Here is a 26,499-nt window from a genome sequence, read left to right on the forward strand (position 1 = left end):
CCTGGAAATTGAAATAAGAACACCGTGAATTCATTGTCCCAGGAAGGGGAAACTTTATTGACACATTCCTGGGGTCAGATACATCACATGATCACACTGAAAGAACCACAGGCACATAGACACAGGCAACAGAGCATGCACAATGTCGGCACTAGTGCAGTGTATATCCACCTTTCGCAGCAATGCAGGCTGCTATTCTCCCATAGAGACGATCGTAGAGATGCTGGATGTAGTCCTGTGGAACGGCTTGCCATGCCATTTCCACCTGGCGCCTCAGTTGGACCAGCGTTCGTGCTGGACGTGCAGACCGCGTGAGACGACGCTTCATCCAGTCCCAAACATGCTCAATGGGGGACAGATCCGGAGATCTTGCTGGCCAGGGTAGTTGACGTACACCTTCTAGAGCACGTTGGGTGGCACGGGATACATGCGGACGTGCATTGTCCTGTTGGAACAGCAAGTTCCCTTGCCGGTCTAGGAATGGTAGAACGATGGGTCCGATGACGGTTTGGATGTACCGTGCACTATTCAGTGTCCCCTCGACGATCACCAGTGGTGTACGGCCAGTGTAGGAGATCGCTCCCCACACCATGATGCCGGGTGTTGGCCCTGTGTGCCTCGGTCGTATGCAGTCCTGATTGTGGCGCTCACCTGCACGGCGCCAAACACGCATACGACCATCACTGGCATCAAGGCAGAAGCGACTCTCATCGCTGAAGACGACACGTCTCCATTCGTCCCTCCATTCACGCCTGTCGCGACACCACTGGAGGCGGGCTGCACGATGTTGGGGCGTGAGCGGAAGACGGCCTAACGGTGTGCGGGACCGTAGCCCAGCTTTATGGAGACGGTTGCGAATGGTCCTCGCCGATACCCCAGGAGCAACAGTGTCCCTAATTTGCTGGGAAGTGGCGGTGCGGTCCCCTACGGCACTGCGTAGGATCCTACGGTCTTGGCGTGCATCCGTGCATCGCTGCGGTCCGATCCCAGGTCGACGGGCACGTGCACCTTCCGCCGACCACTGGCGACAACATCGATGTACTGTGGAGACCTCACGCCCCACGTGTTGAGCAATTCGGCGGTACGTCCACCCGGCCTCCCGCATGCCCACTATACACCCTCGCTCAAAGTCCGTCAACTGCACATACGGTTCACGTCCACGCTGTCGCGGCATGCTACCAGTGTTAAAGACTGCGATGGAGCTCCGCATGCCACGGCAAACTGGCTGACACTGACGGCGGCGGTGCACAAATGCTGCGCAGCTAGCGCCATTCGACGGCCAACACCGCGGTTCCTGGTGTGTCCGCTGTGCTGTGCGTGTGATCATTGCTTGTACAGCCCTCTCGCAGTGTCCAGAGCAAGTATGGTGGGTCTGACACACCGGTGTCAATGTGTTCTTTTTTCCATTTCCAGGAGTGTAATTATTAAACACCATACAACATAGATGAGGAACAGCAGAGGGTCTATAATACTATTCCGACGCTGCGCTAAACTTCGAGCTTCTGTAAAAGATAGCTAATTTTGGAAATTTGCGTTAGTTTAAATTTGGCACGCTTTATTTGTTGTTTCTGCAACAGAGTTTGACCCGTTTCGTGAACCAAGGCGGATCACCTCCTTGTTTGTTAATGTATTTGGTGTAAATCTCTCAACGGCTGTCAGTGTTATTTCTTTGAATCTGGTCTACAGTTACCGGTATATTGTTAATTTGGAAGGAGAGCGGAGATTGTCCTACCCGTATAACCACCTCCTGCACGTAGTGGACTCCTGACTTGACCTATTCAGCAGAAGCCGAAACTAACCATCCTATGGCGCAAGTTGAGGATTCTGCATCCCACGTGGTCGCTGAACCATCTGAGCCTCCGATTCAGACCCTCCACGTGGCTCTATATCAGAGGTCCGCAATCGGTCCCGTCGCCTATGCTGCAGATGGTGAACTTTGCTTTCATCTCACGAGCAAGTCTGTTGGCTGCTTGAAGCCAGAGAGAATCTTTTCTGAGCCAAGGTAATGCACATCATTGGTATCGACGTGAGTCACAATCTGGAGTAGGTTTCACCCTGTGCTCTTCATGCCATGTAGAAGGACCTGTTCCACATCTGCAATGAATCCAACTGGTATGCACACGGAGTGCATATTGGCTTTCTTCCCCTTCGTTGTAGCCATGTCTCTAAGGGGCCACAATCGTGTCTAACATTGGAGCTCCCAACTACCAATAATCACAGCCTATGTGAATTCCCGCGTCTTGCAGACTCACGGGTTTCCTCTGAAACAGGAAAAGCGACTACATCAGGCTGATAGTGGCAGCCACAGACAGCACCTGGAACCTGTTTGGCTGACTCACTAGGGAGGCCTTACGTGCAGCCCCCTAGGATGTCTTTTGCCACCCACCTCACCCCAAGGCGTCCTCCCACTCGACCACAGATGAGAGGTCAACCTCAGTGCGAGCAGTAACCAGGCTGGTCGCTGGTGCAGACTGATTGGGAGACTCAAACGTGCTGGACGTTCGTTGGATCCCCACTGCAGTTTCGAGCTGTGTAACTGAAGCCATCACAGCATGGAGCTGAGAGGGAAGTGTCACCAACTCGGTTCGCATCCGCACACATCACAGTCCCTACCCATTCTAAAGACTGTTGAAAAAATTAATACACAGACAAAGAAAGGACAATCGACATGAGCTACAGTTCTCTACTGTTGACACGATATGCATCAATTCAAAAACTGAACTACAAAAGCACACAAGTGTGGCTAGATAATCCGCTTCTGATTAGGGGCTTGTAATATGTCACAAACTCGGCTTACTTTCCCACACAAAGGAAAACGCGAGAACTGTGTATTAAATATTAAATTAACGCGTAGAAATTCAATAAACTAAACTACTAAAGCACACTGATGAAACCAGACAATTCGCTCCTAGTTAGGATCTCGTAAAATGTCACAAGATCGGTTACTTATCTGTTGCTGCTCGTGTTTCGGCCAGCTACTTCGGCCTGATTTAGTGTTGACCAAATTTTCGCTCCTGAACTCTCATAGAATGATATATTTTTCTAGGCACATTCCACGTCATATGTGGATACGGTCAACGAAATATGTTGCTAATAGTTCACACATGGTGCGGTAGTTTTTGACGCATCTCATTATTTGACGTCATATCCACTACACTATATGTCATGCAATCATACATTTTTGTAACTACATTCAGTGACATAGTGGGATTCAGTGTGTGAAATGTGTTGCGAATAGAGATAGCAGCAAAGGTTTTGTAAATTAGAAGGTAATGCACAATGCAGCAGTTTTCCACGCATCAAAAAGTTTATATCGTCTTATTTCCTGTGATATTTGTTATACAATGATATAATTTTTCTGATACATTCACTGGTACATGAGAATACCGAATGCTAAATGTGTAGGGAATAAATGTAGTAGTAAAAAAAGTAACAAATTAAAAGCACCATTCGTCATGCAGTAAAACTGTCGTTAGCAATAAACTATTTCCTTTCCATATTTTGTGAGGCACATCAACGAGAAAAAAACTCGTAAAAGTTCGAAATAATCGGTATACTTTGTTGCAAGTTTCTAAATACTCTCACTCTCCGATACTGGATAACTAAACTACGCATATTCACACATCATGGGCTACATTATTTTTCTCGCCGATCACCACGTCTTTGATAGGCAGGTGGTTCTTATCGCCACAACAATGATCTACAGATACTAAATAACATTTTACTAAGTTTGGTTGTAACTGGTCCATTGACATAGGATGAGATGTGGAATGTACACATGTATATACATATATAGTAGTACATAAATCCAATTTATAACATGCATGGATATGCATATCTGAATAGTCAGTGTAGCATATAATATTTACTTCTGATAACAATTTTACTTCTAATCACTTTTTCTTCACTTTTCGTTTGAATATAGTGATGGTGATCTGTTATTCTTGCAGCCTTCGGAGCTTTTTTCAGATGACTGGCAACAACGACATTAACGTAGGTCGATCAGAGTGTCATAAGGTTGTCTGGTGCTTAAAGCCATCTCTCAGCACGTATAGAACAGGGAAATAGTAGTCTCATGTGAATGCACAGCAAACACATAGCAGAAACGAAACTGCGTTCACTAAAAAGTGCATTGTGCCAAGTGCGAAAAGGAATTCTTGTGGCTGCATAAAATCTGATGTCCAGTTGAAAATACAGATCTTGAGACAGTGCGACCAGCTACTGGATATTACTGTGCCTTGCAGGAATCTTTGTTGAGATCCTAGTAAGCTTTCCTGGAACTGACTGACTGCAAGCACTTCTGATGATGGGGGGATTTCCCATGCACGCATATGAGCAAAGCTTTTGTCCCATGCATGCATATGAGCAAAGCTTTTGGTGGGCCATGGCTGGAAATAGGTCGTGTAATGGAAGACATTTTCTGCCTCTCTTCCCACAACATATCTAATTGGTTAACCATGACAAAATCCGTGAGCGTAGGAAATTACTAAACTTGCTCATAAAATTATTATTGACTAAAACTAGCAAGGTTTGCTGCAGCTGGCTAGCGAATTTCTGACACCAGAGAACCAGCTAAGTTTCGAAAAGTCAGAGTACACTTGCTTCAGGGGTGCCGAAGTATACACTGACAGTAGGGATATCGAGGGAGAGACGAGTCCCAGATCGTTGCAGAGAATTACAGAAAGAGAATTCTCCGCCTTAGACCGTGGTACTGAGGTCGAACTGGACTGCGGTTTTCCAGCCGCTACTGCAGTCGTCTTTCACATATGCACTATTTATTTGTGATAAGTATGTGCACTCGATGCAGCAACCAAGGAGAGAGGCATGTGAAACTAGGTAATTTGCATCAGGGCTTCACTGCGCAGCCTGCTTTTTGCACTCATAATTCCCTTTGATGGAAGCACTGGTGTTCATATTTGACTTTGCAGGGATCGTTCTTCAAATCACTACCCATTTTAGCAGTCATTGGCCAAATCCACCTGCGTTTTACCAACTGTTTCAAGGTTATATTTCGTATTTGCAATTTTTTGTACATTTATTAAATGTTCGTATGCTTGATGGACTGGGTAACATATCTTGTTTGATGTCTTATGGCAAAAAACGGAATTATTACAGGCGCAGTTTGTTTCCTTTTGTAGCTTGATGAAACCGTTCATTGATGTATTTGTGAGACATGTGGTAGTTTCGAACATAATGAGGCCACTCCTAGCAATTTTCTTTTAACGATATTCTAGCCACTGCACGACTTTCTTCTCCTACATTGACATGATGCTTTGAGGGGAGCTCCTTCCTTGTAGGTCACTGGGGATCGGATCTGTAGCATGTTGTGTATGTTAAACTGGTGTGTAGTATGTTACGTGTGGAATGTAGTATGTTAAACTGGTCAACTGACACAACTGTACGTGTTCTATTGGCAGTACATTCACTCGGTTTACTCAAAAGAGCACACCCACAATGTAGCTTCATTGAAGCTTTCTGTCAACTAGCTGACAAAACCCGCATTGCCTGGGTAATCATTTCTCCAATCTTCTGTAAGAAGTGAAAAAAAAAGAACTGTGTTTGAAATGTAATATACCAGAACCTATGTATGGCAACGCCTCCTCAAAGTTGTATAGATGGGAACTATTTTAGCACCGAGAGAGGTGGCGCAGTGGTTTGCACACTGGACTCGCATTCGGGAGGACGACGGTTCAATCCCGTCTCCGGCCGTCCTGATTTAGGTTTTCCGTGATTTCCCTAAATCGTTTCAGGCAAAAGTCGGGATGGTTCCTTTGAAAGGGCACGGCCGATTTCCTTCCCCATCCTTCCCTAACCCGAGCTTGCGCTCCATCTCTAGTGACCTCGTTGTCGACGGGACGTTAAACACCACTAACCTAACCTAACCTAACTATTTTAGCCTACAGACATTTCCTCTTAGCAGTTGAAAACTGTCAAAAAAGCTGCCAGGTGCCAAGATTTCCTTACGTTGACCACAGACGTGTCATAGCAGTGAAGCATAAATAAATCGCAACTTCATGCATGATGTAGAAATTCTGCACGCATCTCAATGTTTATGATGTCATTACTCTTGAACTGTGAGTCATACAATGATATATTTGTGTAGGTACATTCAGTGCCACACTGTCTGCAATATGCGTTACGAGAAGAGTTGGTAACGAAAAAGTATTAAACATAAAAGTACCCGCTGAGAGCGCTAATGCGCTGCTTCCTGGACTCGGGTAGGAGCGCCGGTCCCGGATCGAATCCGCCCGGCCGCTTAACGACGGAGGCCATTGTGCCGGCCAGCCTGGATATGGTTTTTAGGCGGTTTTCCACATCCCACTAGGCGAATACCGGGCAGTTCCCCACTTCCCGACTCAGTTACACAGCTCGCAGATATCTGACCACATTCGCACTATTCCATGGATTACACTAGACACAGAAAGTTGGGGTACACTAATTCCGTCCTGGGGGGGATACGGGATGGCTGCAGGAAGGTCAGCTGGCCACCTCTTCATTTAACCTTGCCAAACCCGATTAATCATGCCGACCGTGCATCATTGCAGGAAACAGGCAGAAGCAATAGCAAAAAAGAAAGTAATAAACATAAAAGTCTTGCGCAATACGGCATTTTTTAACGCATCTCAGTGTTTATGACGTCGTATCTCCTTAACTACGATAGGAAAATAGTTCTATCGAAATGAACGATGTTGCCATATAGCGCAACTGCTGACACGTCCTTGTACAACTTCATAACGAATGGAATTCATGGTATCCAGTAATTTATGGCGGTATACAGCAAGTTCCTTTATTTGGATAAAAGCGTATGGGGGCTGAAGATTGCTAAATGGAATGCCGAAACTGGTTGCTTTCAGAATAAAATAAAATATCTTAAAGTATACGGATGTCGGTGTATTTTATTGGCACTGAAGAATGCAATAATAAGATGTCATGATCCTCAAGGTAAGTCAGTTTCATTTTTTCTGTGCAGACTGTGCCTCAAAATGAGTGGTAGTTTAGTTGGAGACTGAATGTGAGCATGATTTCACAAACTATTTGATTACATAAATTTATAGTTGCATAGCTAAATCAGTGACCCTTAATAACGTTCAGTATTTATTATCCGTTTAATATACAATATACATACGAATACGTAGCCACTGTGGTATTATTTGATGAATCTCTGATATGAAAAATCGACATCTACAAAGAAACTGTAATTCTAATGAAATGCAGCTCTTTCTGGACGGTTTAGTGGCCCAACGTCGTGAAGATGCTGTACGGAGTCCATGTTTCCTTAGCTGTGTGGCAGGGCACTAAGTGTGTCCGCTATCTGAGTCTCCACCATTCACTGAGTACACGCCCCGCGATAGTGAGTGCGGAAAATGCCGGCTGCGTGGTTCCGCAATGCATGGGTAGCGGGTGATAAGGCAGCGAGCGCTACTCACACAGTTCCCCCACACTGATGCAGTGCTCTGCAAAGTAGGGTGCGTAAGAATCTTTCTCCTCATTTGTACTTTATTTCTGTACACTCTACTACTCATTATAATGTGAGCATACTTCTATTGCATATAATAGTGGTGTAAATTATTCTAGAACGAATCTGTAATAGAAATTCATTGAATATACCTATTAATACTGTGAAGTTCTTAAGATTGCTAATGGTAGCCTTTAAGCAAATATCACTGCATATCATGATAAAGATGAGATCGTCATATACACTACAGAAAAGAAATTGGTACAACTGGTAAGGTGTCGTCGATTTTGATCCGATGACGGTATATGCCACCTGTACAACGATGCTGGAATCAGTAGTCACGTGAACATTCTCACACCATATAGGGAAGCAGCCTACTCACGCCGTATAAAATTCTCATCAGTCTTTCCATTGTGTGCCAGCCTAGTCCACTGTAACTAGCTCTGACCTCATAAATGTTGTGCAATACTTTAAAAATCAAGTAAATTACCTGAAACATTTCTAGCATGTCAGGAGTAATACTAAATCAATATGTGTTGAATATCAGTTCAATAACTTTAACCAGTTTCGCAATTTGGAAGTTTTTCTGTAAAAATCATTGGCGCAACAGAAAAGAGCTAGAGACTTAAAAATTTATATTTAGATTCCTTTTTCATAGTAATTTAATAGAAACAGTACTTTCGATCTCACAAATTAAAATTGTTGTTGAAATTTATGATTTTCTGGTTTTTGTCTTAAAAATTAAGGAAACAAGATAGATTAAGTGGGTGAATAAAGAAGGATAGGATGTTTACACTTAAGTATAATGGAGATCCGCTTTAATCATAAAGATGTGAGAAGTTGCAACTGAATAACTATATAACTATACCGATAGCGTATCTCCAAAGGGCAAGTTCAGAGCTCGTCTACTGCGTGTAGTGTAATTAAATTAATTCTCTCGCCCAAAATATTTGACTTAGCCACGTCAGACTTTTATTACGATTACTTACCTGTGTGCTGATTGCACATTTAAATTGAGAGCTTCATCGGCCATCAGCAAAGGAAGTGATGATTTAATCAATAACTTAATGTGGTGCATTACCAGCCCAGCGGCTAGTCGGGAGAGCCGATTTGATCAGGCGTTCCCTTAGCCGTCCGCACCGCGGCTTTATATATAAGAACGCTGCGCGAGGAAGAAAGGCCCCCAGTTCTCTTCAGACGCTGAATAGCACACCACCTGTGTCGGGAGTCGCGTCGCGTCGTGTCGGTGTCATTGCTATAAACAGCCTCGGATGCTGTACTAAGTTACTCGGGATACGTGTAACCATGAAATCATTTTCGAGTGAAGTGTTAATTCTGGGATGACTTTAATGATCTATCTTCAATTTGTGTATGTCGTAGTTTCACGTGCCGTCCCGGGACAAACATTCTACCATTATTTAGCGTGGCGTTTGATGAACATTATCATCAAATTATGGCGAGCATTCACTTAAACATTTAATTTGGACACTTATAGTTGCATCAGCGCATTAGACTCTGAACTGCTCTGTTAGTCAGATTGTGCAGATTCTTTTTTTTCATCTGTGACTTTCAGAATATGGCGAACGTTTTTTCACGATCGTTTTTGATTATGAATTCCAGACAATCTCCTAATTCCTCAGAGCTATAAGCTGCAGCTATAAGTGTATTTCTCAGATGAAGTGGGCACTAGGAATTCTAATTACAGGCTTCACGTTTTGCTAATCACTTTCTGGTTGCCAAAATTGTAGTTAGAGAGCCAGTGTTGAGAACGGCAAAAGACAGCTTAATTAATAGGAACATTTATATAACAATTAATTCCACCCGCCGCCCCACATATGGTTAAACGCCCAGGAAATGTTTCTACATTACAAACCAAACATTAAATAACAGCAACCTAAATTTCCACCTGCCGCCCCACATATGGTGCATCGGCCGTGAACTGCAGTGTTTCTACATTCAAACATTTATACAACAGTAAATTTTCCACCTGCCGCCACACAACCAGTAGACTAGGTTCTGGAGGTCCACGCAGCAGCTACCATCATAAAGGTAAGAAGGTTTGTGAAACCAGACGTGTCAACAAGAACTGTTGTGAATCCGTTATTAGCAGTGGGACTACAGCCACGCACGCCTCTAGCCCGTCTTTCACTCACGCCACAGCCTAGACGAGCACGGCTCGACTGGTGCCATCAGAGGATCACTTGGAAGATGGAATGGCACGCCATGGTCTTCGGCGAGGAAACCAAATTCTACACTGACCCCACCGCATGCCTTGTGATCTGAGCTACTATACGCCACAACTCTCATTCTCCTGTGCTGTTTTTGGAGGGGGCACTAACCAGAGCTCGGTCTGTGCTGAATGTTGTTAGACCCGCTCTTTGACTTTTGTCAATACACCAGTAACAAAAATTTTTCAACGAGAAACTCGGTCATGTAGTATGCAAAACATTCACTCTTGGGAAAAAAAGGAATAGAAGAGAAACACTCGAAACATTACGTCATCAGACCGCCTCACAGGTAACATGTAACAGTTTGGTACGATACGGCGGTGCCTATGTTATTCCGAGTTCCGATGCAAGGTTCCTTCGGACATGTATACATGTCTGAAGGAACAGACACTGCGACGACTACAGCCTCTATGTAATACGTTAAATGTATTTGCAGTTCCAAATATGGACAGCCATCAGCTGCAAAATGGAACGTTGGCAATCAAAATTTGTTCCGCACTAGGACTCGAACCTGGATTTCCGCTTAATGCGAGCGGGAGCTTTATCAATTGCCTATCCGAACACGACTGGTAACCCGACCCAGATTTCCATTTGTCGTCAACCTTGTGTCTTCAGTCTGTACTCGTACACCATTACATATTTTCGTGTACAGGGGAGACATTAGACTTCAATGTCGCTCGCCCGCACGCATGTCCGAAGGAATTTTGCATCGTAAACCGGAATAACACAGGCACTGCAATATCGTTTTTATACGCTAATACTCGGCAAGCGACTTTCAAATATAATGTCTCCCCTGTTCGGGAATACACATACTGGATATGAGAGTGCAGGTTGTTGTCGCATGGTTGACGACGTATGCAAAATTCCGTCCGGTCGTGAGTCGGGCACGGATAGCAAAATGATTCGGCGACCGCTCGCGATAATCCGAAAATCCGAGTTCGAGTCACACGGCGGTACAAGTTTTCATTGTCATCATTCCATTATATGGCTGATGGTTCTCCATATTCGCAATTGCAGATAAATTTAATGTGTAAAACATTCTCTGGAGTCCGTTTCCGTTTGCCGTTTTAAAATACCGTACGACGTCAAAAAGAGAATCATAAAAAACGAGGGTTTTCCTTACAAATGCTAAAAATGCAACAGTCGTTATGCAGATGCGTTCATGTGTTATTAACAGGTACTACAGAAAAACATTTTACGAAAATCAATGTGCTAATGTCAACACCCACTCCAATGAAAATTTCGAAGCCATTAATGCACCACAGTCATGCTCTTATCATGGGATGTACTAAATTCTCTATAACTACAGTTTCCTGAATGCTGTAATTTCAGTATATCATACGCTCTCATATACAAATATGCACTGTGATGTAGAATACGTTTGCTCTCTTGTAATAGCAAGCACGATAACTACTTATTCGGTTACTAAAATTACAAAGCAAACTCATTGCCAATTAAGGACATCATACAAAGCAGAATTTCATATCCTTCTGTGGCAACGTGTAATAACAAATAACAGCAATTTTGTCTGAAGCTGCTATCATCAAGTTCTCCATTACATTCTAGAAAGTATGAAAAACGTATGTGAACAATAATAGTATAGGAGCAAAACACGTAAGATGGAATTAAATTGAGGAATTCAGATATGGCTTCGTAAGCAGGAAGAGAGACATGTGAGTCCTCAGAACACCATACAACGAAACCAGCCTCTTTTTTGATTTACACCAAAAACAGATCCGGAGTACTGTATTCCACCCAATATCACGGATGCGAGTAAAAAGAAGCAGAATAACAGCAAAATATTTATAATGAAAGTCAAATAGCTCAATGCACACAAGAAGTAATATGGAATATCGTGCATACGATTTCTGCTAAACGAAAATCAGTATGGAAGAAAATACAATGAAATGAATACCCCGAGCTGCATACGGGCGTTGACATAAGTCAACGGGGACAGTTGAAAATGTGTGCCCCAACCGGGACTTAAACCCGATATCTCCTGCTTACATGCACACACTCTATCCACGTGAGCCACCGACCACACAGAGGATAGTGCGACTGCAGGGACTTATCTCTGGCACGCCTCCCGTGAGACCCACAATCCCAAATTATTGTCACACACTATATTCATTGTGTCCCTGCCCATTATAATCATTACTCGCGGCTTTTTGCCGATTCCCGTAAGAGTTTGGGCACTGTTTGCGCATTCACACAGACGAAGATGGTCAAGTGGCCGGTGAGCCTTAACTATATATATATATATATATACACACTCCTGGAAATGGAAAAAAGAACACATTGACACCGGTGTGTCAGACCCACCATACTTGCTCCGGACACTGCGAGAGGGCTGTACAAGCAATGATCACACGCACGGCACAGCGGACACACCAGGAACCGCGGTGTTGGCCGTCGAATGGCGCTAGCTGCGCAGCATTTGTGCACCGCCGCCGTCAGTGTCAGCCAGTTTGCCGTGGCATACGGAGCTCCATCGCAGTCTTTAACACTGGTAGCATGCCGCGACAGCGTGGACGTGAACCGTATGTGCAGTTGACGGACTTTGAGCGAGGGGGTATAGTGGGCATGCGGGAGGCCGACTGGACGTACCGCCGAATTGCTCAACACGTGGGGCGTGAGGTCTCCACAGTACATCGATGTTGTCGCCAGTGGTCGGCGGAAGGTGCACGTGCCCGTCGACCTGGGACTGGACCGCAGCGACGCACGGATGCACGCCAAGACCGTAGGATCCTACGCAGTGCCGTAGGGGACCGCACCGCCACTTCCCAGCAAATTAAGGACACTGTTGCTCCTGGGGTATCGGCAAGGACCATTCGCAACCGCCTTCATGAAGCTGGGCTACGGTCCCGCACACCGTTAGGCCGTCTTCCGCTTACGCCCCAACATCGTGCAGCCCGCCTCCAGTGGTGTCGCGACAGGCGTGAATGGAGGGACGAATGGAGACGTGTCGTCTTCAGCGATGAGAGTCGCTTCTGCCTTGGTGCCAATGATGGTCGTATGCGTGTATGGCGCCGTGCAGGTGAGCGCCACAATCAGGACTGCATACGACCGAGGCTCACAGGGCCAACACCCGGCATCATGGTGTGGGGAGCGATCTCCTACACTGGCCGTACACCACTGGTGATCGTCGAGGGGACACTGAATAGTGCACGGTACATCCAAACCGTCATCGAACCCATCGTTCTACCATTCCTAGACCGGCAAGGGAACTTGCTGTTCCAACAGGACAATGCACGTCCGCATGAATCCCGTGCCACCCAACGTGCTCTAGAAGGTGTAAGTCAACTACCCTGGCCAGCAAGATCTCCGGATCTGTCCCCCATTGAGCATGTTTGGGACTGGATGAAGCGTCGTCTCACGCGGTCTGCACGTCCAGCACGAACGCTGGTCCAACTGAGGCGCCAGGTGGAAATGGCATGGCAAGCCGTTCCACAGGACTACATCCAGCATCTCTACGATCGTCTCCATGGGAGAATAGCAGCCTGCATTGCTGCGAAAGGTGGATATACACTGTACTAGTGCCAACATTGTGCATGCTCTGTTGCCTGTGTCTATGTGCCTGTGGTTCTGTCAGTGTGATCATGTGATGTATCCGACCTCAGGAATGTGTCAATAAAGTTTCCCCTTCCCGGAACAATGAATTCACGGTGTTCTTATTTCAATTTCCACGAGTGTATATATATATGTAGATGGTATGTGTTCTTTCCGACATGTTCGATATGTAGTACAGCATATAGACGTGCGATAGACTCGATAAGTCGTTGTAAGTCCCATGCAGGAAGATTGAGCCATGTTGCCCCTATAGCCGTCTTTAATTGCGAAAGTGTTCCAAGTGCAGGATTTTGTGCACGATCCAAACTCTCGATTTTGTCCCATAAATGCTGGATGGAATTCATGTCGGACGACCTGGGTCGCCAAATAATTCACTTGAACCGTCAAGACTGTTCTTCAAGCAAATCACGAACAACTGTGGCCCCATGACATGACATAGTTGTTTGGAACATGAAGGCTATGAATGGCTGCAGATCGTCTCGAAGCAGCTGAACATAACCATTTCCAGCCATTGATCAGCTGTACCAGACAACCAAGCATATTCCATGTAAACACAGCCCAAACCATTATAGAGCCACCACCAGCTTGCACACTGACTTGTGACAACTCGAGGCCGTAGCTTCGTGGGGTCTGCACCACACTTACCAACTGAAATCAAGACTCATCTCACCAGGAGAGTCGTTGCAGGCGATGTTGCTGCACGCTGCATGAGCTGCAGGCGATGTGCTAGCAAAGGCACTTACGTCCGTCGCCGCTGCCACACATCATCGGCGCCAAATTCCGCCTCATTATCCTAACGGACAAGTTCGTCACGACTCCCACATTGATTTCTGAAGATACTTCATGCATTCTTGCTTGTCTGTTAGCACTGAAACTCGAGGCCTACGCCGCTGTTTTCGAAGTGGAGGCCGTCGGTCATTCAATTGTCCATGGTGAGAGTTTATACCTGAAATCTGCTATTCTCCACACACTCTTGACGCTGTGGATCTCGCGGTACTAAATTCCCTAATGATTTCCGAAACGGAAGGCCCTATGCATCTGGCTCCAACTACCATTCCGCGTTCAAAGTCTGTTGATTCCCTTCGTGCAGCCATGGCCGCGTCGGAAACCATTTCACATGAATCAAATGAGTGCAAATGACAAATCTATCAGTGCACTGGGCTTTTATACCTCGTGTACGCGGTACAACCGCCATCAGTCTATGTGCACATCGCTATCCCAAGACTGCTGTGACCTCAGCGTAAATCACCCAAAGAGGAAACAAGATAAAAGATGTGATATGCTCGCTGCACCCCAAGTGACCTAGGAGCCAACGAAGATCGTGTTACTGCAAGTCCCTACATGAGTGCAGGCCTAATGGGTTACACTGTGTTGTCTGATAAATTTTCAACGAGTCTCCAAAATTCACAGAGGGTCTGGCTTAAATAGAAACGTCGAAATACGTATCGTGAAGCTGCACTATTTCACTTTTATGAACAGTGGAAGATTAGTAATAGTTTTCGTAAGGATTTAGAGCTTTTAAACACAGTATTTTGGTATATCTATCTCTAATGTATGGTCGGTGCAGAAAAGTCAACCCAACCAATAAGGTATCTCGGATACAATGTTTTCGCATCGTATCATATTTTCCTTTTGAGCGCAAAATCTCACTTCCGTTAACAAAGCACTAGTCAGTCCGATTCTGGTACACATTTGCTACCGGCATCATTTACTTTGAGTAAATAATAAAAGTTAACAATGCAATAAATCATTGCCACACTGTCCGTGCAATAACTGTATTTTCATAAAAACAATTTACAAACTCTTGTATAAATCTGAGCTGCAACACGTTACTTTATACGCGCTCAGAGAGGCCGTGTAACCAACTGATATATTTTATTCCAGTGAGAGTAGTCTTTCTAATTTTTCACTGTCTTAGCAATTTCAGCCCATAGCGAATTCGGCTCAAGCTCATATCCTCAAAGACAGCAGGGTCGTGCCGCACTGTCGACAACCAGCCGCTTGTGATTGGCTGCAATTTCTTCTTTGGGGATGGCGCTTGGCTGCAGTCTTCCACTGTGGAGTTAATACAGAAGACAAAGCACATCAAATCAGTCTTATTCTAAACAAGTAACACAAATCACAATGCAAAAAAAAAAAGAAAAACCATTTCTTATACCTAACGTGTGTTGCTTAAGCAGGAGAGTAAAATTTCACATTTTACATTTTGTCACACCACATTTGGAAGATTATCCATTGCGTGAATAGATGACTCAAGTTATTTACTACCTAATTTCAGTAACATAACTATGCGTCCGCGGTCTAGGGGTAGCTTCTTGATTACTAATCAAACACGTCCTCGGTACTGTGTTCGAAACACGCTACCCCTTAAATTTCGATTAATAATCAGCAGTGGCAGACGATGACTTCCGGCATAAGAACTCGTCCTCGTTCTGCCAACGGCATTGTCAAAGAATGCGGAGGAGCTGACAGAGGTACAGGGCACCCTCTTGTCCTTGAGGTGGGAAACTGCCCCTAAAGGGAGGAAGAATCAGCAATGATCAACGGAATGAGGATGCAGGCAATGGAAACCATTAAAGACTCATAACGTGGATCCAATGGACATGTGGTCTGTAATTGAAAAGTGCCATGATGATCTCTCTATTGGCCAAAGATTCTAGAATAGTCCCTACCGGGTGGGGACTTCAAAAGGGAAGGTGACCATGAGAAAAATACTGAATAACGAACGAAAGAATAAAGTTGTACGAGTCGGGGCGTGGGATGTCAGATGCTTAGTAGGGAAGCTAGAAAATCTGAAAAGGGAAATGCAAAGGCTCAGTCTAGATACAGTAGGGGATCAGTGAAGTGAAATGGAAAGAAGAATTTCTGGTCAGATGAGTAGCGGGCAATATCAACAGCAGCAGAAGTTAGTATAACGGTAGTAGGATTCGTTATGAGTAAGGAAGGTAAGATAGAGAGTGTGTTACTGTAAACAATTAAGAGATATGGTTGTTCTTATAAGAATCTACAGCAGTCCAACACTGACTACTATAGTTCAGGTATAAGTGCGGAAGTCGCAAGCTGAAGATGAAGAGATAAAGTTTATGTGTATACTGGAAGGGTAATATGGTATATAAAGGGAGATGAGAATCTAATGGTCATGGGAGACTGGAATGCAGTTGTAGGGGAAGGAGTAGAAGAAAAGGTTATATGAGTGTACGGGCCTAGGACAAAGGATGAGACAGGAGAAAGACTAACTGAGTTCTGTAATAAATTTCGGCTAGTAATAGTGAGTGCTATGTTCAAGAATCACAAGAGGAAAAGGTATACCTGGAATAGGCCAGGTGGCACGGGATGATTTTAGTTAGATTACATCATTGTCAGACAGAGTCTCCGAAATCAGATGCTGAATTGTAAGCCATAGCCAGCAGCAGATATAGACTCAGAACACAATGTAGTAGTGATGAAGACTAGGCGGAAGTTTAAGATATTAGTCAGCAAGAAACAATAAACAAAGATGCTGGATATAGAACTACTAAGAGGTGACGAGATGCGCTTCAAGTTCTCTAAGGCTATAGATACAGCAGTAATGAATAGCTCACAAGGCAGACTTCCCATCGCAACCCATTTAGACTTAATGGTAAGAGGGTCCAGTCTAAACCTGAACACGGCTCAAGCGTTACAATAGGAAGAAGTCGTACTGAACTGTGAAGAGAGGCAAAGACAGAGACAGTGAACGATCCAAGGAGAAGAAGTGCAACATAGAGAAGGCTAAAGAGGCGAAGGCATTGTGGTCAAGTGATGGTGGTGTTGGAGTCCCAAGCAGGCGAGCCCTGTCGAAACCTCCCTCGTGAAATTTTTTCCCTCTTTCCGCTGTATTCAAATTTGTGTCTGTGCCGTGTTATAACGTCCGTTTGCAACAGCGAGGAGTAAGGAAGGGACCTGTAATGGCAGCTGCTTCTGCAAAACTATTCTTTTAGCAGCCGAAAGAATGCGGCTCGCAAATGGGAAACTCTTCCATCTCCAATCCCATGGAGACTGCAAAATTGCATGCGACATACGACATGACTAGTTGTTGCAATTGTTACGTAAAACAATATATAGCATTATATTCCTAATAATGATTAATTCTACAGAAAAAATCTGACTGAGAATACGAGAGAGAGAGAAAGAGAGACGTAGGGGGGAAGGAGAACACATAGAGGCAAAAAAGAGAAGAGGGAGAAGTTACTATGAGTATTTTATAGAAGGGCTCAGAAATTCAGAAAGAGAGAATCGTGTTTGATTATGGACTTAAATATAAAAAAGCACAAACATTTTACTTATGTTATGCTTCGTTGTAAAGGTTTTCTAGGAACGTTCACCTGTGCGGGGTCTTCGACGAGAAACAACCGTAGGAGACATCAGCCTACAAAAATGAACATCTTCCTTATTTTTCACAGCTAAACAATTAAAATTACATAAAGTAGCTGACATTTCTTCTTGAGTCAACAAATCATAACATTTTCTTCTACAGTTGCACTTAGAGCCTGTTTTTCGGCCAGTATGTATTTATCCTATATGTGTGCTATATTCTTCCTCCTCAGCGCGTTTCTCAATCGCTATATTTTTTCCCACTTGCCAGGTATTTTACTTTTTTTACCACTAACATCTGAATCGCTACCACTTGAAACCATCTCCGTACAATGGAAAAAATAGCAACTTTCACAAATAACGCATTCATTATACAGGCTATATAGAAACTGAGTGGAAAGTAAAACATATAAAATATCCACAATGCAGTATGTATTAAGCCGGTCCATTTTTGAGGAAACATATTTTTAATGACTGTTGCAGCTGCCATGAGGTATTGAAAACTGTTCACAAGGTCACTGATAACACTGAAATCTTTACTAGGAACTAGCGGAAAAAATGAAGTGAAGGTAAAAGCTTCCCAGACTGTTCTTTTTTAAGGTGGTATTTTGAATATTTCGCCGGTAAACAATGATTTACAGCGAAAGTATTGTATAAACTCAGAAGAGCTTTAATGTGGGCATGTATATCTTCCTGACTTCCGTTGATGGGCTATATTTTTACGTCTACTGAGTTTAATATTCAGTACACTGGCAAACTCGCTCCCTTTTTTGAGATCTTCAAGGTTCTGAAAGCGAGACATCTCAAGAGAATATACTTACCTGACTACCGTATGGAACGTAGTGCGTTGCGCGTTTAGACTCTGAGCTACAAGCGTTGAACAGAGCGATAGGTCTCAATCTTTCTGTAGATAATATTCCTGGCCGAGCACCCTAAGAAGCGCTGTGTGTCATGAGCTCCATAACTGGGCTGTGCGTCCTGTAGACTGGTGCACATTACATCAGTTCACTAAATTCACGGGGTGTGCATGTTTATAATGTGGCTGCAGTTACTGTACGACTAATTGCTTCTAGTCTATTAATTTGTTCTTTCATTTTACTACTGTCATCTAACAATATTAGTAATCAATTTTTGTCACAGTGAGTTCCTCTATTAGTTTATTCACGTTAACTGTTTAAGAATATTTATTGAATTACGTGAATGGTCCCTTTCATATTTATCCACCACATATTACAAACTGAGTCACGTTCACACAGCGTTTTGTTTTAAATAATCTCGCAAATTTCGTCTATATCTACCTTCATTCAATTACTTAAAGCCACACTTATTATGTGTCCAGCTGTCTGCGCAAATACTCTCAAAGTCATTAAAAGGTATATCACCAACTGACATAATGGCCATAAAAAGGTTTTAGTTTCATGTCGTCCAGTTTGAAAGTTATAATAAGGTTTGCATTATCTCGTACAATTGTTCAGGTATCTTTGCATGTCTTTGTGAAATTTAAACAACGCCAATTTTTACGTCATCTAAAGCAAAAATAATTTTTTATTTGTTGCTAATTTGGTTCAGCAACGTACTCGAAAATAAATACTGAATTGGTTTTCACTTCGTCTGAAGGTGGAACTTCGGTGTTGTCACTGTATTTTGCATATATAACTTCTCCAGCAACATTAATTACTTCCTGTGATAATTGATGCTATGGTTTTGATAGCGTTCTGGGGAATACGTACACATTTTGGAATTAGTTCCGTCTTAATGAGTTAGAAGCGTCATTAATAAATTCGTTTTTACAGAATCTGAAGGTCCTATAATAACTAACAGTATGATATGTGGTAGAAACTATCCATGTCTATTGGTATTACTTTCTTCCATAGTATCAAATGTCAGTAACTATTACGTCTGTCTGTAGAATTTGCTTCACCCAAACAGACATTTTGCTAAATATGCGCGAGGTTTTTTAGGAACAAGGAAGCATTATTTATAATTTCTTTATTATTTATATGCTTTTACAGATAGTTGAATAAATAACCAAACGTAAACATAATTCCATTTTTACAGTCAGGTCCGGTATTCTAGTCTGACATACCTTACCACCTACTGGGTCGGAATACAAATCGAAATGTCTAATTAATTACGATGCCTTCAGCTGGAGTAGTATCACAACAGGCAACTCCTACTAATTTACTCTGCAGATTTTCATAAACACATGGAATATGTGGTCTCCAAGTACCACGTTCATTGATAACATGCTGTATTGCATAGCTTGACAACATTAAATAATTTTTATCTACTGTATTTTCTTGAGTGTGTATACACTCGTTCTTGTTGAAAAATTTATTGATTGCTGAACGTTCACACCGCAAGCTGCATATATTTTCAACTGCACTACTGGAGTTTCAGTACTTATGCAAAACAATGCAGTAATCTGCACAGAGTTGACGCGAAACTCTGTCTACTCATCGATTGTTAGTATTATTTTAATGCTACAAAATAGAGGACTTTCTGTTCTTACAAGAGGATGAAACTGATTATCCAATGGCATTACGACAATAACTATTTTAGAAATACTTGCGTTTAAACAATGCAATGTATAGAAACTCGTTACTGCTAGATTACCCTGTACTAGACACTAACAGATATCATCCAAACCAATAACAGAAATGAATAACTGAACAAATAGGCACACATTAACAGCATACAACAACACAATAATTACATGATCCTTGCTGGTTTAATGGAAGCTTGTATCAGTTATCTGAATTATGTTGCGATGAACAGTGGCAGCTATCCTCTGAAATAACGACAACAATAATGAACAACTGAAGATTGTACGCATTAATAGTATAAATAAAAAAAACAGAAATAACATTACAATACTTACACGACTTCTTATTGATGTTCAACGACGATAACGAAGGCTAGAATTTGCACCCCAATACCGCAACTGAACGTCCATTAAGTCGTGACAAGTGGCCTTTTATGACAATTACGTTCTATGCGCCAGCAGATAGAATGCCGTTGGCGTCGTGAAACTTGCGCGAACAAACACGCGGCAACAATCGTCGTAGCCTTGAGGTCAGGGGAGCATTCTCCAGGCATTCCCTAGGTAATCTCGTCATTCTGGGACACACACTGGATCACCAAATGTATGTATCTATTTTTGGGGACCACTTCGAACATCATAACCAGTCTGGTTTTCCTTGGTACGATGGCATGAACCAGCTCGACAATGCAACGTGGAACACAGTTTAGTGGTTCAAAGAGCCCCAGAATGAGTTTACCGCACTGTCCTGGCCACCAAACTGACCGGATTTGTAAACCCAGTCTGATGTCTGTGGAAAGACCTCGATTTAACATCTTGGCATGGCCCCACATTCCTGTTGGTAACTTTCAGAACCTCAGTTGCACTCTTTCAGCACGTCTCGCAGTGATTCGCGCTGCAACAGGCGGTTATTGACGTTTTTGACAAGTGGCCGATGTAAATGTGTATGCACAATGTATAAATGACAGTCATATGAAAACGACACACATGGAGAAAAGTAAGTATGCTGTTCATTATTTCAAAAGTAATAGCCATAAATGTTAACACATTAATCTTGCTGTGAGAGAAGACTTTTAGGACCTTCATGGAAAAATGGTTTCAGTGATCTATAGAACCGTGACCATACCCAGGCGTGCAACTCCTCGTCCCGGCCACGAATGTCTTTCTTCAGTGCTCCAAAAATACGAAAGTCACATGGCGGGGGGAGGGGGGGGGGGGGAAATCGGGTCTGTATGGAAGAGTACAAAGGCTTCCCAGAGAATCTTAAGCAGCGTTGTTCAATCGCTTAAGAATGACGACGAATGACAGAAATCCGTTGCAGGATAAAGGCAGCCCACATGTTGTTACGTTGGTTCAAGTACAGTGCATAAGTTTCAATGGAAAGCCGTTACATATCGTCCAAACGATCCCTATCTCTCTCTCTTCATGCCATAGCCATCACTTCTGAGCTCTGAAGAAAGACATTCATGTCCGCTAATTTGCTTCGGAAGCAACCGGAAACATTTTCTATGAAAATGGTTCAAATGGCTCTGAGCACTATGGGACATAACATCTGAGGTCATCAGTCCGCTAGACATAGAACTACTTAAACCTAACTAACCTAAGGACATCACACACATCCATGCTCGAGGCAGGATTCGAACCTGCGACCGTAGCAGCTGCATGGTTCCGTACTGAAGTGCCTAGAACCGATCGGCCACAACGGCCAATCATTTTCTATGAAAGTACTGACCGTCTTGTATCGCAGCATCGTACGTGTATTAATAGAACGTATTAATAGTTATGGCGATTATTTTTTAAATAGTAGACCGTTAACTTATTTTTCTTTCCATCTGTCTCGTTTACTGTTAACTGAGCATTAAATCAACGAAAATCTGTTATCTTATGGGCGCAAGTTCCAGGTTTCAAATGATGCCAGTGTTCCCGTCTCTCCTGCAAGAAATTCTGAATCCTCCGCAGTACGCAACTGGTAGAGAGTTTAATTTCTAAATAACAGCCGACAATCTCTCGGATTACGTACTTGTAGCACATCGTAGGAGGCACTGAATGTTTAAAGCTCTCATTTCCTCATTGAAAATTTTATGCAATCTGTGAACAAATAACGACGTACAACCGAATGAAAAACTGCTCTTTTCTACTTCTGGATGTAGGACAGACGCTTGATTCAACGTCAGACTCAGTAGCGCATTCGTGTGGTTAAACTGTATACACCACCACTGTCGAAAAAACATACGCTACAGGGAATGAATGCATTTCAAATTCTTGTACAGCGTTGCCAATGTGAATGATATTTCCTATAGGTTTTTTTATCATGTTCTGGATATCATTCCTGTTGTATACGTCCTAATACTGCCCAGATCGTGACAAAGTGGCAACCAATTAGAAACTAGAAACACATACTTAAAACAATTGAAAATGACACACCAAATCGGTTTCATATAACTTAACTCACTAGATCTCATGTCCTGCTCCCATAGCCGCGCACTTTAGCACCCGATTCATGGAATTCTGGTAGGTACACTAGTCCCAAATCGCATTGAACCAACGGATTAACGACGAAGGGTATTGTGACGCGCAGTCTGGACGTGGTTTCTAGGCTGTATCCCTCATCCGACGAGGGAATAATTTGTTGGTATGCACGACCCACCTCAATTACGCGATTTGCAAACACTGAGACGGCACTGTCAGTATCATCCCACTACTTTCACGGTGTCTGTTTGTTAAGAATGAACATCGATCATGTTTATATTCTGTACAAGTACCGATAGCCTTAGGAGAAGGCATGGACACATAACTGTGCTACTTCATTTTCCGGTGCATATCCGTTTTTTCCATTTCCTAACATGTTTCTATTGGTTGTGTAATGTGGGAATGATTTTCGCGTGCGGTTCTGTGAATAGAGCAGCTGTAGCTCAAACATGAAGAGAAAGTTCAGGTCAGACAAACATCTGTACTCAGGATAGTTGAATCTGGACCGGTCTACACAGAGGTCATCAAACTGCGGTCCGCGGTCCGCATACAGACCCAATCAACTGCACGTGCGGCCCGCTATATAGCGCTGAAAATAATGCCTCCGAATTTTTATACTGTCTTCAATATCGGCTGAGGTATTCATGAATTGCATATTACTCCGTCGACTTTCCCAGCCCACTGATGCAAGTTCCAATCCTCTACCTCTATATGGCTCCACAATGTACCGTGTAACACGATGGTGTGTACTGTAACTTAGTCGGTACATCAGAACCATCGTTCTGTAATCCATTTTTTAACGGTATAAAACGTCGTCCACACGTGGACTAACTTCTCCTTCAGTATGACAACGCCAGACCACACACGAACGCTGCAACATATGTAACAATCGGGCGCCTTGGGTTTAGTGTCGTAAATGATACTCCATACAGTCCCGACGTGTCCCGGTCCATTTTTCATCTTTTCCCAAAAGTTAAAGACCATCTTCGAGGACTTCTCTTTGATAGTGATGAAGCGATGGTAGCAAAGGCGAGGATGTGGTTCCGTTAGAAAAGTCAAACGTTCTACAGTAATGGTATCTACAAATTCGTCTCGCGTTTGTCGCTTAGGCCAGAGGCAGTGTTACGAGGCCCAAAAGCAGTGTTGTAGGTAACGCAGCCACATGGAGTAGTAGGAGAAGTGAGAGGGGTAATTTCAAATCATTTTTCTTATAATGCTGATAACTCAAGAGCGTGCTTAACCGGAACCAGTCAGCTGCAGTATTACAAATGTGAAACGGGAGTAATATGGATTTGTTAATGCGCGTTGCACAGACGCTCATCTTCGAATGTGGTATATGTTTGTAGCAATTAATACGTAATCAAGCCTGTTACAACACAATGCAATGGGTAAAGGAAAAATGACATTCAAAACATTTAGTAAAAATTTCCGATCGTGTCGCAGATCGAACTACCTTTATTAATTGCTACAACGTACTACGAACACTGTCAATACTGTTAAAATCATTTATTCATACAGACGACCGGTTTTGACAAATCTCTGTTGGTATCTTCGGATCTGAAAAAGATGGTACCGAAAATTTTAGGCTGTTGTTGTTGTGGTCTTCAGTTCTGAGACTGGTTTGAGGCAGCTCTTCGTGCTATTATATCCTATGCAAGCTTCTTCATCTCCCAGTACCTACTGCAGCCTACATCCTTCCGAATCTGCTTGGTGTATTCATCTCTCGGTCTCCCTCTACGATTTTTACCCTGCACGCTGCCCTCCAATAATCAATTGGTGATCCCTCGATGTCTCAGAACATGTCCTACCAACCGATCCCTTCTTCTAGTCAAGTGGTGCCACAAGCTCCTCTTCTCCCCATTTCTATTCAATACCTGCTCATGTGATCTACCCATCTAATCTTCAGCATTCTTCTGTAGCACCACATTTCGAAAGCTTCTATTCTCTTCTTGTCCAAACTAGTTATCGTCCATGTTTCACTTCCATACATGGCTGCACTCCATACAAATACTTTAAGAAACGACTTCCTGACATTTAAATCTATACTCGATGTTAACAAATTTTTACTCTTTAGAAACGCTTTCCTTGCCGTTGCCAGTCTACATTTTATATCCTCTCTACTTCGACCATCATCAGTTATTTTGCTCCACAAATAGCAAAACACCTTTACTACTTTAAGTGTCTCATTTCCTAATCTAATTCCCTCAGCATCACCCGACTTAATTTGACTACATTCCTTTACCCTCGTTTTGCTTTTGTTGATGTTCATCTTATATCCTCCTTTCAAGACACTGTCCATTCCGTTCAACTGCTCTTCCAAGTCCTTTGCTGTCTCTGACAGAATTACAATATCATCGGCGAACCTCAAAGTTTTTATTTCTTCTCCATGGATTGTAATACCTACTCCGAACTTTTCTTTTGTTTCCTTTATTGCTTGCTCAATATTCAGATTGAATAACATCGGGGATAGGCTACAACCCTGTATCACTCCCTTCCCAACCGCTGCTTCCCTTTCGTGTCCCTCGACTCTTATAACTGCCGTCTGCTTTCTGTACAAATTGTAAATAGACTTTCGCTCTCTGTATTTCACCCCTGCCACCTTCAGAATTAGAATGAGAGTATTCCAGTCAACACTGTCAAAAGCTTTCTCTAAGTGTACAAATGCTAGAAATGTAGGTTTTGCTTTTCCTTAATCTTCCTTCTAAGATAAGTCGTAGGGTCAGTATTTCCTCCCGTGTTCCAACATTTCTACGGATTCCAAACTGATCTTCCCCGACGTCAGCTACTATCAGTTATTCCATTCGTCTGTAAAGAATTCGCGTTAGTATTTTGCAGCTCTGACATATTAAACTGATAGTTCGGTAATTTTCACATCGGTCAACACCTGCTTTCTGTGGGATTGGGATTATTATATTCTTCTTGAAGTCTGAGGGTATTTTGCCTGTCTCATACACCTTGCTCACTAGATGGTAGAGTTTTGTCAGGACTAGCTGTCCCAAAGCTGTCAATAGTTCTAATGGAATGTTGTCTACTCCGGGGCCCTTGTTTCGACTCAGGTCTTTCAGTGCTCTGTCAAACTCTTCACGCAATATCATATCTCTCATTTCATCTTCATCTACATCCTCTTCTGTTTCCATATTATTCTCCTCAAGTACATCACCCTTGCATAGATCCTCTATATAATCCTTCCACCTTTCTGCTTTCCCTTCATTGATTAGAACTGTGTTTCCATCAAAGCTCTTGATATTCATGCAAGTGGTTCTCCTTTCTCCAAAGGTCTCTTTAATTTTCCTATAGGCAGTATCTATCTTACCCCCCTTGAGATAAGCCTTTAAATGCTTACATTTGCCATCTAGCCATCCCTGCCTAGCCATTTTGCACTTCCTGTCGATCTCATTTTTTAGACGTTTGTATTCCTTTTTGCCTGCTTTATTTACTGCATTTTTACATTTTCTCCTTTCATCAATTAAATTCAATATTTCTTCTGTTACCAAGGTTTTCTCCTAGCCCTCGTCTTTTTACCTATTTGATCTCCTGCTCCCTTCACTACTTCATCCCTCAAAGCTACCCAATCTTTTTCTACTGTATTTCTTTCCCCCATTCCTGTCAGTTGTTCCCTTATGCCCTCCATGAAACTCCGTACAACCTCTGGTTCTTTCGGTTTATCCAGGTCCCATCTCCTTAAATTCTCACCTTTTTGCAGATTCTTCAGTTTTCATCTACAGTTCATAACCAATAGATTGTGGTCAGAGTCCACATCTGCCCCTGGAAATGTCTTACAATTGAAAACCTGGTTCCTATATCTCTGTCTTACCATTATATAATCTATCTGATACCTACTAGTATCTCCAGGGTTCTTCCATGTATACAGCCTTCTTTCATGATTCTTAAACCAAGTGTTA

This window comes from Schistocerca serialis, chromosome 5 (genome assembly GCF_023864345.2).
Source record: "Schistocerca serialis cubense isolate TAMUIC-IGC-003099 chromosome 5, iqSchSeri2.2, whole genome shotgun sequence".
Lineage (NCBI taxonomy): Eukaryota > Metazoa > Arthropoda > Insecta > Orthoptera > Acrididae > Schistocerca > Schistocerca serialis.